Source organism: Synchiropus splendidus, chromosome 18, assembly GCF_027744825.2.
Source record: "Synchiropus splendidus isolate RoL2022-P1 chromosome 18, RoL_Sspl_1.0, whole genome shotgun sequence".
Taxonomy (NCBI): Eukaryota; Metazoa; Chordata; class Actinopteri; order Syngnathiformes; family Callionymidae; genus Synchiropus; species Synchiropus splendidus.
In genome coordinates, this window is record NC_071351.1 from 10,637,061 (window position 1) to 10,651,437 (window position 14,377).

The following is a 14,377-nucleotide window of genomic DNA, read 5'->3' on the forward strand; positions in this document are numbered from 1 at the left end:
ACCTGCGTTAGCTTTTGCTCCGTTTTCTTCTGCTGAGACTTGCTGAGAAGTCAAACAATGAAGTTGAAAAATCTGAACTTTGGCTCTCAACCAATCAGATTTTTCAATGTTTGCGGAGGAAAAATTCATCAATATTTCCGCTAACTTAAGACCTTGAGATTCTGGGGGCAGTTGTTTTTGTCAACAGAAACCAACAACCACTTGGATGTAGCACTTTGCAACAAGCATTTCGTATGACTGCAGTCAGCCAGTCAAGGGTAAAACATAAAAAAATGATTTGGCATCAGTTTTTGTGTTTAATGCCTGTTATAGTTGGTACTTGCGTTGTTGACTCGTTCTAAAGTACTGGCATTATTCAGCAATCATGTTTTTCACGACTCCAGCAGGAGCAGATTAATTCAGTGTCCAACTTTTCATGATGCGAATGGCATCTGGAACAATTTAGATTTGAGTATAATGGTCCCGCTGTACAAATAAAGTCACAACAAAGCAAGCCATTATAGGGTCGTTCTTAGTTAAAGCGAAGAATTTAAGTAGTTTGCTGACATAAAGCTGAAGACAAATATAACATGATGAGCTCTTTACTTTAAAGATCACAATGATTTTTGGCCGGCATTGTTTTTGGAAGTTCATCTCGGGAGGTTCCGATGTAGACAGTAATATATTCTTCTCTCAAAGTAGGTGAAGTATTTTGGGATGGTGCCTGTGAGCGGACAGTTGCTACAATCATCTACACAACCAACAGAACTCCCCACGGGACACGAAAATCATTTGTGACCTTCCACACTCCACACTTCCTGCTTCTGTCTGTCGTCTCCCCGGTCTGTCTGTCTCATTCACTCTGCTCTGTTTTATTCTCGTGTCACAACTAATGAAGCCCTGCAGACACACACACACACACCAACACAGGCACAAATAGTGACCTAATGAGCATCTATCCTGGAGACAGTGCTGCAGAGTTGAACAGAGTTCTGTGTCATTGTCATTTTCTTTCTCGGTGAATGTGTCTATACATTTTCTTTTCTTCAACTAACCTAGCTACTCTAATGTCAGATTCAAATCCTTCATGTCCACATCAATGGCTCTGATATTATTATTATATATAATACTGTAGGTTTCTAAATCCGTTGTTGTGTTTGATGCTTTCCAACAGCACCCAATATTGACCTTGATCTAATCACATTTCTGCTAGTTCCTTCATCTGGGACTTACTTAAAATAAAATAAACCAATTATTTTGCTGGTTTTTCATTTAAAAAAAGTGTATGTTTAATGCTTAGGCCTTCTTATTATAGTAAGATGGTCAATTTTCATTTGTCCACAATACAGGAAAAAAACTCAATCAAGAAAAATGTTTGTCATAAAAAATGTTTTTGAGTTTAATACAATTTTTTAAAATTATGGGACAGCAACTTGCCACTGTAAAAGTGTAGCATCTGATCAATCCACAGATATTGACCATCATGTTAAGCTCTTAGAGAATGAAAAAGCAAGGTCAAAGGTACATTTAGTGTCCAAAACAGACTAGTGGACACCCAGTGGTAGCGTGACTGACGTAAGCAAGGAGATGAAATCGAAGGAGGTGACGATGATGAGAAGAATCGACGCTTGAGAAGCTTTCCGCTGAACCATGAAATGAGAATTTGAGGGGTTTTATTGATGGAAAACGCCTACACACAAGTGACCACTTAAAATTCCGACCTCATCCAGCATCACTGACCATTTTTCAAGGCAATCTCATTTCTTGATCAAATGTTCTCCCCACCCCTTAACACCCCAACTGTATCTGCTGCAGCATCTGTCAACACTAACCAGCTGCTCAATTGAGGATTTAGAGTTTACACTGCTTTCCTCTCAACCCCTTTCTGACCGTTAAGTAATTAAAAAGATAAAATGATAGACTTCTGTTTAACCAATAGCAGAGGTCGAGTGTGTTATTTCTGCTAAAAAGTCATGCTGTTTGTAAAGGACATAAAAAGTTATTTTCTGTCATTATTTATGCATGTTTTCCAGTCATGACATTTAGGATTAAGATAAAAACTTGAGACCAACCCTTCCTTATTCCCATGGAATAATATGTTGACATTGGGAAAGTGGACTTTTGCGTCCTGTACTGACGACAAGGGCAGCCTTCCGTGTTCGCATTTCAGTGGAGTGAAAAAAAAAACCCTTTTCCTCCCTGTGATGTGGACCACATGTCAAGCCGTGTCGAATGAAAAGAGCGCCAACCCATGGCTTGCCAAATCCTAAACTGTGCCTTTTTTTGTACTCAATTGAAAGCATAATGCTTCAACACACTACACTGCAGACTGCCAACAATGTGTTGATAAGACTCATGTTTTTTCTGTGTTTTTTATGCGTTATTTTGTCAGCCCGTTTCCTTGGAGCAAGTCGGTATATGCCTGTCTTGATCTCAATTCTCATCCGGGAATTAATACAGTTTTATCACCACCGTCCAGGGTGAAGTTGAAATCGTTGTCTTGTTCTTTACGTTGTGTAACAAAGTCATCACAGTGCATCAAGTGCTTAACTGTAACCTGGAGGGCAACACACTTTAATCTCTTTATATTTCAACATTTTGGTGTCTAAATCCAAACTGGCCCAGGGATCGGGTTCAAGTTCAGGTCCTTCTGGTCCCTGGAGGCCTTGACTGTGTGGTCTTATTATCTCCTCCCAGTCAACACACTGAACGCCCCAAACCGACCACCAGCCCAGCTAATTGGAGATGTTGTATCACCTCCCTCGTGTCTCTTGCTCTTTCGCTTTCTTTCTTTCTCACACTCACACATTTACACACCGGTGTCCCAGTGGGAATTGGCAGCTCGAAGCGAATTGAGAAAGAGAAGGCAGAAAGTCATTACTCCTTGCGCTAGATTGTGTGTCTGCGAGTGTGTATGTGTATAGATTGTGTGTGTGTGGATGTATGTGTAATCCTACCATCAGTATGCTGGTCATGTTTTGTAACAGAAGGAAAGAAATTGAAGAGAGAGAGCGAATAAGGGGAGAGGGGAGGCGGCGGTCCAACACCGAGTTCTTTTGATTACAGATGGTAAATGTGCCTTCAGTCACCTCCGCCTCCTCCTCCTCTTCATCGTCTCCTTGTTGCCTCTCATTCAGGGGATTTGAGGAGGACGTGAGTGGAATGGCACTGTATGGTGTGCGAGTTGTGGAAGAAGTTAAAAACTGAAATACCGTTCGTTGAAGCTCTTGTTGATTGGATGTTTTGAAATCAGAGATGCTCAACAACAGCTCTGGGAGAAGCTGCGCTGAATGTCAAAGTGATGTGTAAATGGGAAGTTGCAATTACGGGGTTCAAAAGTTCAAGCCCAATTAGGTGGTGCAGTGTTGGAGTCTTAAAACGGACTATTAAAATGAAGACAGCAACAACTGCAGCAGTGAGGAGCGGCATCACCTTAGACGGTTCATATAGATGTATTTTAACACTTTATTCCATTGCATGGTACAGTGTTGTCACGGAAAAGGCTAAAATAAAGTTCTGTTTGTGGTAAATCGTGGGTGTGTGACACTGCTTTGTTACTTTAGTTGTTGGGGTTGAAAAACAGTTGTAAACGGGAATGACTCCTTTGTGTGCCCTGAAACACTCGCACAAGACAGTGCTGAAGTATTGTCTTCAAAAAGACGCTGTGCACCAAGCTTTCACCACTTATCCTGACAATATTTTTCTTTTCATGTATTCTTTGGGGGACAGATTGTTTTCGGGTACCAGTGGAACTTAGATTTGCGCAGATTAGAGAGGCAGGGAATCAATATACAACTGTTTTTTTTTTGTTGGTAAAGCTTGAGCAATAATTCTTTTGTTCTCTGTTGCAATACACCGACAAGTGAAAAGAAGAGACTTAATAACAGTGAAAATGTTGGAGTGCTGTTTCTTTGAATGAAATAGATGTTAATGATGGAGCACTGTGCATTTTTTTTCCGCTCATTTTTGTGATGACAGCAAGTAAAAGCTGTGAGACTTTGAGTTTTTTTTTTATTGTTGCACCACCTCCTTTTGTTATTCACAAGTAAGAGTAGGATGTAAAGATGACGGCTTTCTTTGTTTATTATTTTGCCTTATGCCATTGAGAGTGGAAACAACCTGTCAGTGTAACATGTTCTCGCAATTCATTCCCTCGTTGTGACCCAGTAACACGAGCCTTGCATTCTCACATTCCAGATTAATGATGCAGGTTGGATACAAACAATGAGCACACAAAAAGCAACAGCCTTAAGCTCTCACTCACTTCACCTCGACTGCAAGCATGCAGAAGAGATGGAGTTTTACAGCTACTCCAGGTGACATGTGGGATGTAGAAAATAAATGCGCTGCCTGGGATGAATCTTAGTTTTAAACAGTTGATTTGACTTGCTGTAAGTAATGTGTGTTGACACAAAACACATTTTGAGCTGATTTCTTTTTTCTTTTTTGCACCAGGGCCACAGAAGGAAAAAGCTTTTTATTTTATTTTTTTGCGGAACAATATTAAAATCGCGGTATTGCAAGATTAAAGACGTAATATATCAAGAATAAAATATTACAGGAACGAGTATGCCTGTTTTAAAATGGGTAATGTTGGGCATCTTGTGAAGCTTTATTTCAAATATCAGTTTCTTTATCGCCTGTGTTTGTTAGCTGCTTATTTTAATGAAAGAGTTAATATTTACAAGTAGGCCAATAGCTGTTGCTGAATGAGCTGTACTCTGAAGTCCGCTCTGGAGCGACAACTTTCTTGGGAGGGGCGATACAGTCGGGCAGTGACATCAGTGGATCAGCTTTCCACACGGAGACATGGATCCGGCTTTCTAGAATTTGTACATATCCAATGACTGAAAGCACACAAGCAAGTCATGTAGATGGCCTATCATTCCAACTTAGTTCCCATAATACTACCACTTTACTTTTTAAATATTCTGGCTTTATTTTTGTAACATTCCAACTTTATTCTCAGGGCTCAGTTTGTATTTGATGACAAATGTGAACAACACTCGCAGCCCATTAACCAGACAATTTTATGGTACATGTGCAGAGAGGGAAAATTCATCAATGAAATGGAAGTGAATCTGATCTTCAGGTTGCTGCTGTTTGGTTCTGATGGGGCCAGAGACTGCGGCATCAAAATCTTTCTTTGTTTATTTATATATATTTTTTTGCTTTTTTTATGTGACATATGAAACAGCGGATTTTGCCAAGTTGCGTTTGGCATGAACATACCTTGACTGGGATTTTCTGGCCGTCAGAACTTTGGGAATTTACTGCAGGTCAGTGGTGCAGATATACTCCTTAATACTGTGACGTTCTACGTATCATTTTACAGGAAGGGATTTGATTCATGTGAGATGTTGTGATGTGCCTTCATTATCATCATGTAGTGATGCCAGTTATTTGTTCCAGCATCAAATTTTGCGGCGATAAAACTTCAGTTTTTATCTGCTCTCACTCATATTAAGGAATGAAATACATGTATTTTAAAGTTTGCTTCGGTTTGAACCCGATGGCCTCGGCAGAAAACACGGCACATCTCCCTGCAGACGTCTCCGCTCCAGATGACCCGCACTCCTCCACATTCCTCTGACTGTGTTTTCTCACATGTTTCTGATCACTGGGAGAGAAGACAGGGAGGAGATGGAGCGGAGAAGGCCGGAGGCACGGCGACATTTTTCATTTCACTGATGCAATTATGATTGATTGAACTGGCTGCTTGATCGATCCGTGGCAGGGTGGTAGGTGACGTTGCAAAATTGGGCGACCTTTGACATCATTATTGTGTAATATTAGCTGGTATGAGAATGCTAAAACGTCTGCCAAGATGCCAGCAAGGAAATGAAGTCACCAAAGGCTCCAACTGCCTGTTCACATTTGCATATGTAGTTAACATGTGAATGTGTGGTTTTTTTGCATTGCGTGTTCACGTGGTTACGAATGAAAATGCATCAGTCTGTAATGCGTCTGAACTGTCCAAGATCCTCACCCTTCCTCTATAACCAAGCCATCCTGTGGAGAAAAAACTGACTTGTTTTGTTTTGGCAGTGTAGAATCGCAGAACAATTTTAACCTTCGCTACATTTCACCCTTTTCCTTCTGTGAGCCGTGGTCTCTGGAGGAGACACAATGATCCTTATTCAGGTGTCAGCCTGAGGGAGTAAGCCTTATCTGTAAACAGTCTAGAATCTGTGGTGTTCGAACTGAAACCATCCTCATCCTTCACTTCCCTTGTAATTCAGTCAATCAAGTGACGTACGGAACCGGAAGTAAGGGGCGACCCCCAGGAGAGTCACATCCTCATGTTTACGTCATGAGGTTATTGCTCTCTGTTCGCAACACACTTCAAAAGTTATATACATACTGTATTTCAATGACGTTTTTAGGAAATATTGATGATAGGACAAGGATTACATTTTGATGGTCTGCAAGACCACTGTGGTACAGCCCACTCTATAGCGTCGGCTCAATCGACTTTCTTGTTTGTTTTCTTTCTGGGCTGTGCAAGCAAGTTCTGGAACGCTAGTGCCACTTGCTGCCCCGCTGAGCTTGACTATCAGTTTATGTGGGGCCCAGTATTATTGGGTGAAAATCACAGAATCGGTGGAAGCTTGTTGGTTCATCTTACTAATATTAAATGCTTCCAAAACTCTGAATATTTTGCCCTACTATTATGCCCACTATTTGCCCTACTACTACCATTTATTGGTAGGAGTGCAACTTCTTCGAAACCCCAGTCATTCATGTTTTCATTTGACAATAAAATCCCCATCTAGTCTGCTGAGTGGGCTTCTACTCTGAGCAGATCCGTAGACGGTATCCAGTTTATGTCGAGAAATATCTGCGTGTGTTTTATCCCACTGACATCTCCCAGCAGAGCGTCAGCCCTCCATCAGTCTATTTCAGTCTCTGAGTGGGCAGGATGGATTGATGGATGGACGAGTGGACAGATGCAAGACCCTGAGGGACAATAGAGAAAATGAATGTTATGTATTTGCCTTCACTGTTTTGATGACCCCTGTCGCTGGTTGAAGCTCTCCACAGTGTGTGTGCTATGTTTACAGCTCGCTGTATTTAATAGGAACCGACTTCATCAGAGATAAAGAGCAGCGCTGTGAAAGCCAGCAGTGGATAAAAAAAAAAAAAAAACGAATGAGAAAAATGGTTATTGGCTTTGATGGCTCAGAGGTCGCAGTTTGATGCAAATACTCAAGATGGATTTCTGTTTTCCCGCCACAATTTTGTAGACTATGGGAGAGACAGTGTCAGAGGGTTGTCGGTTAATAGTTCAAGTGCTAGAACACAAACTTCAGATTAGATGAGAACGATGAAGCACATATGCCAGGTGTTGTGATGCCCTTGCAAACAGCATTGAAGATGTTTACTATACAGTATGTCGACCTGTGTCCTGCTACTCCCCGGTATGAGTTGGCAGCAGTGGCCAATTTGACCAGCTGCCTTGAACATCGATGCTGGAGAGACATTGGATTTGTTTTTTAAATTCTATTGATATTAACAACTTCTATGGCAAACATACTATCATGGGATGAATAGAGTGAGGGAAGTGGATACATTTAAAGACCTATCATGATGGAGGGAAACATTGATCACCTTTTCCATTTTCACAGACAACTATTCCAAATCAATACTCAAATGTCGATGAGCAATTTTCTAAATGTCGGCCTGTTGATGTGAAGTTGCTGTAAACAAGTAGTGGAATCTGCATCTGACCATCACATGAAGACAACAATGTGTGTGTGTGAGCTGGGTGTAGCTACATTCAATGAACAAAATAATACAATAATTTTATTTTCCCGTTGTTTATGTTCTTATGGTGTTTGACTCACATGCTTGTGGTTTGTCTGTACGTTTGGTATAGTCCAGTTTCACAAGCATATTTAATATTTACAGACTCACAAGGTGGTGGCTTGATATTTGCCATGGGAAGCATTGGTTTGATTTCCCATTGTGATGTTGAAATGTCAAGTTGTTAATAATCCAAACAGCCAGTTTTGAGTCTCTCTTGGCCTCAGAAAGAGAGAATAAAGGTTGTACAGCAGTTGAAAAGGAGTAATACCCACCTGCTGTTCTCAGTGAGCCGACATTCTATATCAGATTTTCTGAGAGTGTGGAGAGCCGGTGTTGGAAGTTGTAAGCACTGTGAAGCACAAAAGCACTCTCACACTGGAGTGTGCTGACAGGTCAGCAGTCTTCTCATTGTAGGGGGAGGACGGGAGTAATAAATGAGGTAGAGGAGAGAAAGGTGAAAAGGAGGAGTGTGACTGATGACCATGGCTTCCTGTAGCCTTCAGCTATCGGCCAGAATAAAAGATAAATAAATAAAAAGACGGGAGAAAATCTCTTAGGATTCTTTCGAGGACGAATCAAGTGTCCCTCTTGGCTCGCTTTGCTGATGTTTAGAATATTTAAACCGTGGCGATGGATTTATATACACAAGGGAACAGGATACTGAGTAAACAGGTCTAGAACATATTTGGGGAAATGTGTGCTCTGTAATGGATATTTTACCATTTGTTGCAGGGACGACAAAGGCAATGCATTCTTTTGCAAGATGTTTTGCATTCCTGAGTGTATTTTGTTTTAAAAATCTTGAATCAGTTTGCAGTAGGTGAAAAGAGTGTGCTATCCAAAGCTTCTATTAATGTCAGTGTATTACTGTAAGTGCGTGAATGACATGTCTATAGTCATCCTCAAGTAGCCATCTAAAATGTCGAAAATGTGCAGATTAATTTTTCATAAAAAAAAAAAAAGAACACAAAAAAAAGAAGCTAGTTTTGCTCCCGAAAGAACGCACATGGTACCACACCTACAGACATTGCAATGATGTGAAGCAAAGAAGACTGAGCGCCCAGAGAGATTTTCCATTTCCTCTCGGCCAGGCAAACTTCCTGTCACCATGTTGATTTACCGTTTCATTATTCTACCTGTGGAGCTGTGAGCCAGTGTGTGTGGGTGTGTGCCCCTTTAAAATTGTCATCTTGTGTGCAGCAGTGTTTGCGTAGATATTGTTTCTGCGTGTGTGTGTGTGTGGCTCACAGGGATCTAGATCTGTGCGGATTCACTTCAGGCATGCGTCGCTGACAGGGAAAGTAATTACAGACACACATTCAACGGCAGTTGCAGTTTATGTGTTGGACGTTTATCTTTGAATTACACATTTAAATACGTATTTAGATTCGTGGCTACCCTACCAGCCACTTAACCAAGGACATCAGTGAAAATAGCCCAAATATTTTTCAGTTAGATTCAGGTTTTGACTACTGTCCTATTGTCAAAAATAGAAGCTGATAAGACGGTGTTCATTAGAGCTCTCTCTACTGACATTGGCGTCATCACACGTGTCAGGAGGCAGCGCTTCAGAGTAGAACTCCCTGATTTAAAAAGGGAAAAAAAGAAATTAAAACCTTCTTGGTTGCCGCTTTTATGAGAATTCCCTTGTGAGTCCAATGACGTTAATTTGACAGCTGAAGTTAAAAAGGCAAACACATCCTATGACATGTTCTACACTGCAACCTCTCTACGGACTAATTGTGTTTTTCACTTGTCCTTATTAATGGCATCTTCACGCAACAGTTGACGGATTCAGATTCTTTTAATTTGGTAAACACAATTACAGTGAATGAAAGGAAATAAAGTAGAAAATTGCAAATTGAATTAGCGCTAAACACTTAACAGAATGAACTATATAAGGCTCTCACCCTTCTTGTTTGCGATGATGACAGGCAGACTAAGAGGTGAGTTAGGAAGTCTCCAAGGACCATGATGTTTGCTAATGATATAGTTATGTGAGTGAGGTGAAGGTGAAGGCATGAACTGGAGTGAAGAGCAGCCAAAGTCAGTTGGAAGTTGTGTGTGGTTGAGAAGGAGGAAGAGGAGATTGAGGTCAATCATCCTGAAGAATGGACATACTGTGCATGTAGGAGCGCAGGTGAAGAGGAGAATGCAGGCGGGGGGTAAGGCTTGAGGACAAGTGTAAATTCAATTGGTAGTGAATAAAATGCTGGATGAGTTTTGGGAGGAGCTCAAGATGGAGGAGAAGAAGAAGAAATGATGCAGAGTTGGAAAAAAATTCTGTCCATCAGAAAGTTTTAAGTGAGCATGTCTTCTGTTCTGTTTAGCAAAGGTTTGGTTGCGTTTATGCGTTTTAATATGGTGTGTTTCTGTGTGTCTCTTTCAGGCGTCAACAGATCTCAACTCTAATAGCTTCAAGACAGCGCGTCTGAGCGGGTAACGCAATCACACCAGCTCTCACTGAATCCAATGTTCAAACTTAATTGGAGAAATTCAAACCGTGGATATTTTAGTTGGCCTGAAGGTTGCTCAGTTTTCATGTTCGACGTGTCTATTAGAGCTGCCGGAGGTCAAACGGTCAAGCAGCACTGCAGCTAACTCGCAAACTGATCAGTTCAGCCTTGTTGCCGGCAGCAGGCTGGCAACTGCTGGATACACACACACACACACACACACACACACACACACACACACACACACACACACACACACACACACACACACACACACACACACACACACACACACGCTGTCACATGCAACTCACAGAGCTTCACTGGTTGCCAAATGATGTCATGGGCCCAGTAGGCAACCTCATACACTCCCTGTGTGGATGCTTTTGTTTTCTCCTAATTTGTCTTACTGCTTTCATAAACCAGTGAGATGTGAAACGTGTCAGACACCTGATGCTCTTGACTAATCATGCAATTCTGCCGTGCTTTGACCACAAATGACGTCTCGCTTTGGTGAATATTAAGTACATCATTCTGGTGGTTGAAGAGGAACGATGCTCTTCTCTGGTGACTCTCTCTGTAAATGACAGGGATTGTTTAAACATATTCATTTTTAAAAGAGCAGTGACTTATGTTGTGTTTCTGTCACCGGCTTTGTCCCTCTGTTAGAGCAGGCATGCCGAGATGCAGACATGTAGTCCTCTGCTGGAGAAACAATACAACACTCTGGTGTTTCTTCTGGAGAAAGGAAGTGTTTGAAAATGACAGGTTCTCCTGATTTGTCTCTTCAGAATCAGTCCTACCTTCCTTAGGGACTGATCACGTGAGCAGGATGAGAATAACAGACAGAAATCACACACCCACTTGTCTATTTATCTGTACTCTGTCTGAAGTGGAAAACAACTGCAGGACTCGCCGTTAAATAGACGTTTTTGAAGACCAACTGTCTCATGTTGTGAATTTCGAGACACCTCCAAGGCAAATTTAAATAAAACATCCTCCGGAATCTCATTAAAACGTCTGAAGCAGAAAAAATACAAACTTTAAATGCGTTCAATTTTTATCAGATCCTATTCCCAGCTGAAGAAGCTTGATCATTTGTGGTGAATATCTTCAGTTGGCTCTATCCTTGCAAATCCTTTTTGACCAATACTGTTTGTTTAATGCAATATTTTTAGAACTGGATCTGTTATGTTTGATCTCTGCAATCAAATGTTTGATTGTGCGTAATGTTTATCTTGTTTTATTACAGGCAGATTTGGACCAATATAACCTCCCCTGTGTTTTCTATGAATTTATAGTATCACTTAACTTTCCAAAACTTATTTGTGTTGTTACCGAAAAGGACACAACCAAAAGAAATGTCGACGTCACCCTGCGAGCCCTCGGCTGACGCTCCAGTTCCATTAGCTCACCTATTAGGGCAGACCATAATAAGCCGCATCAGACGTGGTTTCCGTGGCAACAGTGTGTGAAAGGAGTTGAGAGAGATGTTCTTTTTGCCAGTTTGAGTCTCCCCTGCTTCCTTTTCCGCTTTTAAATGCTTTCCATCATCGACGTAGTTGGACTGGATTTGAATCTAAAAGCTCTTTTGTTGCTCGCTTGAAAAGACACCCACTCACACACACACACACACACACACACACACACATATACACAACTGGGCAGTGATTACTGAAAGAGTGTTGGGGGGAGGGCATTTTCTGCCATGCCAAAAAACATTTTCATATCAACTTTGTTGGTCAAACAAACACTTGTGAAAACTAGTAAACAAGGCTATAGTACCATGTTAGACTTGACAAAATATATAATCATTTCTAGGCATTCAATTTCAGTTCGGTCAGCGTTTTGCTGTGAAATGTGGTTCATTGCTTTGCAGTCTTCTTGCTTGAAATCGCTGGTGAATGACGTAGATTGTTGATGACATCACACATATAATTTAATACAGTACATTTCACAAACATTTACTCCTGGCCTGTGCAGTATCTCATATATATCTATATCTATATCTATATCTATATATATATATATATATATATATATATATATATATATATGCAGTTCACTCTAAGCCCAAACCCATTTTACCAGATAAGCATTCTTTTGCAAAAATAAAAATAAATGACACACAGAAGTGAGTAATTCCTTGTGGGCGCAAGTGTAGGAAGGCTGCACTCGACGGAGCTATGAATTAGATATTCCCACAGTTTGTTTCAATAAAGCAGACATATTTGGCATTCTGGTTTCTCTTTAATATGAACCTGCTGCAGTAGACAATTTCTGGCTCTTCTACATGAGAACCTCGTGTAGCAGTCAGACATAAACTCGTTTTATATGAAGCAAAATTGGGAGATATTTTCATTGGGGTCTCAGGAAAACCTTCTTCATCTGTGCCATTAACATTTCAGCAAGTGGGTGATCAATGAATTTCTGGCAGTCCTCAAAAAAAAAGCAGCATTACTGTTTTTAATTGCATAACAACAGCTAAAATAAAGGAAACTAAAGTTTTCACCTTCGGAATATGCTATTGTAAAGATTCCATTTAATACTCACCTCCTGGTTTTTACTATTTAATCCAAAAGGATTGTATATTTGAAAGATATAACGCCAGTGTTGGCTTGTGACTCATGGAGTCGCTCAATATTTTATTTTAACAATTTCAAACCCTGACAGTATGTTTTTGTAAGACAGGGTTATAGATGCTGGATTGGTGGGAAGGACGTTATATTCTTGGCATCCTAGGTCAGAACTTCCTTCCATGATGTCCTAACTCCAGTGTTGTAGCCTGCAGTGTTCTATTTTCTCCGGTGTATATAGTAGGAGGCTTTACATATTGGAACCCACACACAGCGCAGGGTGCAAGAACAAGGAGAGTCATCAGGTATATAGTTTTGTAACCAAGTAGGTGGACAAAAGAGACGTTAAGATCTATCACGCAGCCAAACATTATGGGGTGAGTTAAGAAGTTGCTGCAGGAATAAGGAGGAGGAGTGAAGCAGACAAGCGTGAGATGTGTTATCTGACTAATGAACTCCTCTTATCAGGAAGCTTCACTGAATGACAAGGAGTTTGGCAGATGGAGGGAGTGACAGATAGATTGATAGACAGTCCTTTGTCCTTCAATGAAAACTGCGCTTCAAAGCGGGCTTGGCTGACAGGAGAATGGGCTGATGAAACAAAATGGAAAGTGACTCTCATATAGCTGAGGGGATATGAGTTTTGCTACTGTAACGCTGCTGCTGTAGAAGTGTCCATTGATGGTGTAATGTGCGACACCTTGTGTGCCTACTGCTTCATCTGTTGCCATATACTAAAACAATTGCCAAACTGCTGTACCTAGCCAATCGGTAAATGACCACAAAAATTAATCCTAGGTTAAGTTTGTGGAGAAAAATTGCACTCATTTGTGTCCTGGACCTCTACTGTATCCTCAAGAGTGGGATGACATCATGATCAATGGGGGGTTGGATGAAACGTGACTGGATGTGTGAATGATGAAAAATTCAAAGTGATAAGGAGGTGAAGGGTGAAGCGGAGAGAACCAAGAAACCAAAGCGGCGTAATAAAAAATGGATACTATATGTGTAAACATGGAGGGATGAGGTCGTGCAGGTTCCCTCTCAGAGTATAGATCACAGATGTAAAGATAATGGGGGAGTTTAATAAATCCTCGCTGGGAAACATCTTTGGATGTTCTCAAAACTATACATTTTTTATGAGTAAAAAAGCGAGGCAGGCGAAATTGAATTTACATAAACATCAAAGTGTTCTGTCTTATGTAACAGTGGCGTTACAGAACAACTTGGATAACAAACTTTGAATATGGCTGCGTGTAATGTTTTCAAATCTGGCCTGTTAAATTGTTAAATGATCAGAAGACATGGATGTTTTGTATGGTACTGTATACTCTGCAAGGTTTTGTTTTGCCCTTAAAAGTTGGCCATAAATCCCCCGCGTCATGGAGATTGTGTGGCATCGAAATATTTCAAAGGAGTCTAATGGCTTCAACAGCGCGTAGTGTGATTGAAATATTCACGCATATCAGTCTGGAGTCAAAAAAACGGTTATCAAGAAGAGTAGTTTTATGAAGAAAAACAGCCCTTATGTCTAGTTTAACAAATTCAGCTAACCGG

The 14,377-nt window shown here is 40.8% G+C and overlaps 1 protein-coding gene across 6 annotated transcripts in view; it reads left to right on the top strand.

Annotated features, from left to right (window-relative positions):
- The window catches only part of sulf2b (sulfatase 2b), a 73,236-nt gene that overhangs the window by 32,710 nt on the left and 26,149 nt on the right, over positions 1 to 14,377 (top strand). For 5 of the 6 annotated variants that reach the window (XM_053848677.1, XM_053848676.1, XM_053848680.1 and 2 more), the window contains one exon: positions 10,178 to 10,227. The exons of the other annotated variant lie outside the window; for it this stretch is intronic. The gene's annotated coding sequence lies outside the window, so the exon portion shown is untranslated. The remainder of the gene's footprint in view (positions 1 to 10,177; positions 10,228 to 14,377) is intronic. 6 annotated transcript variants of the gene reach the window in all.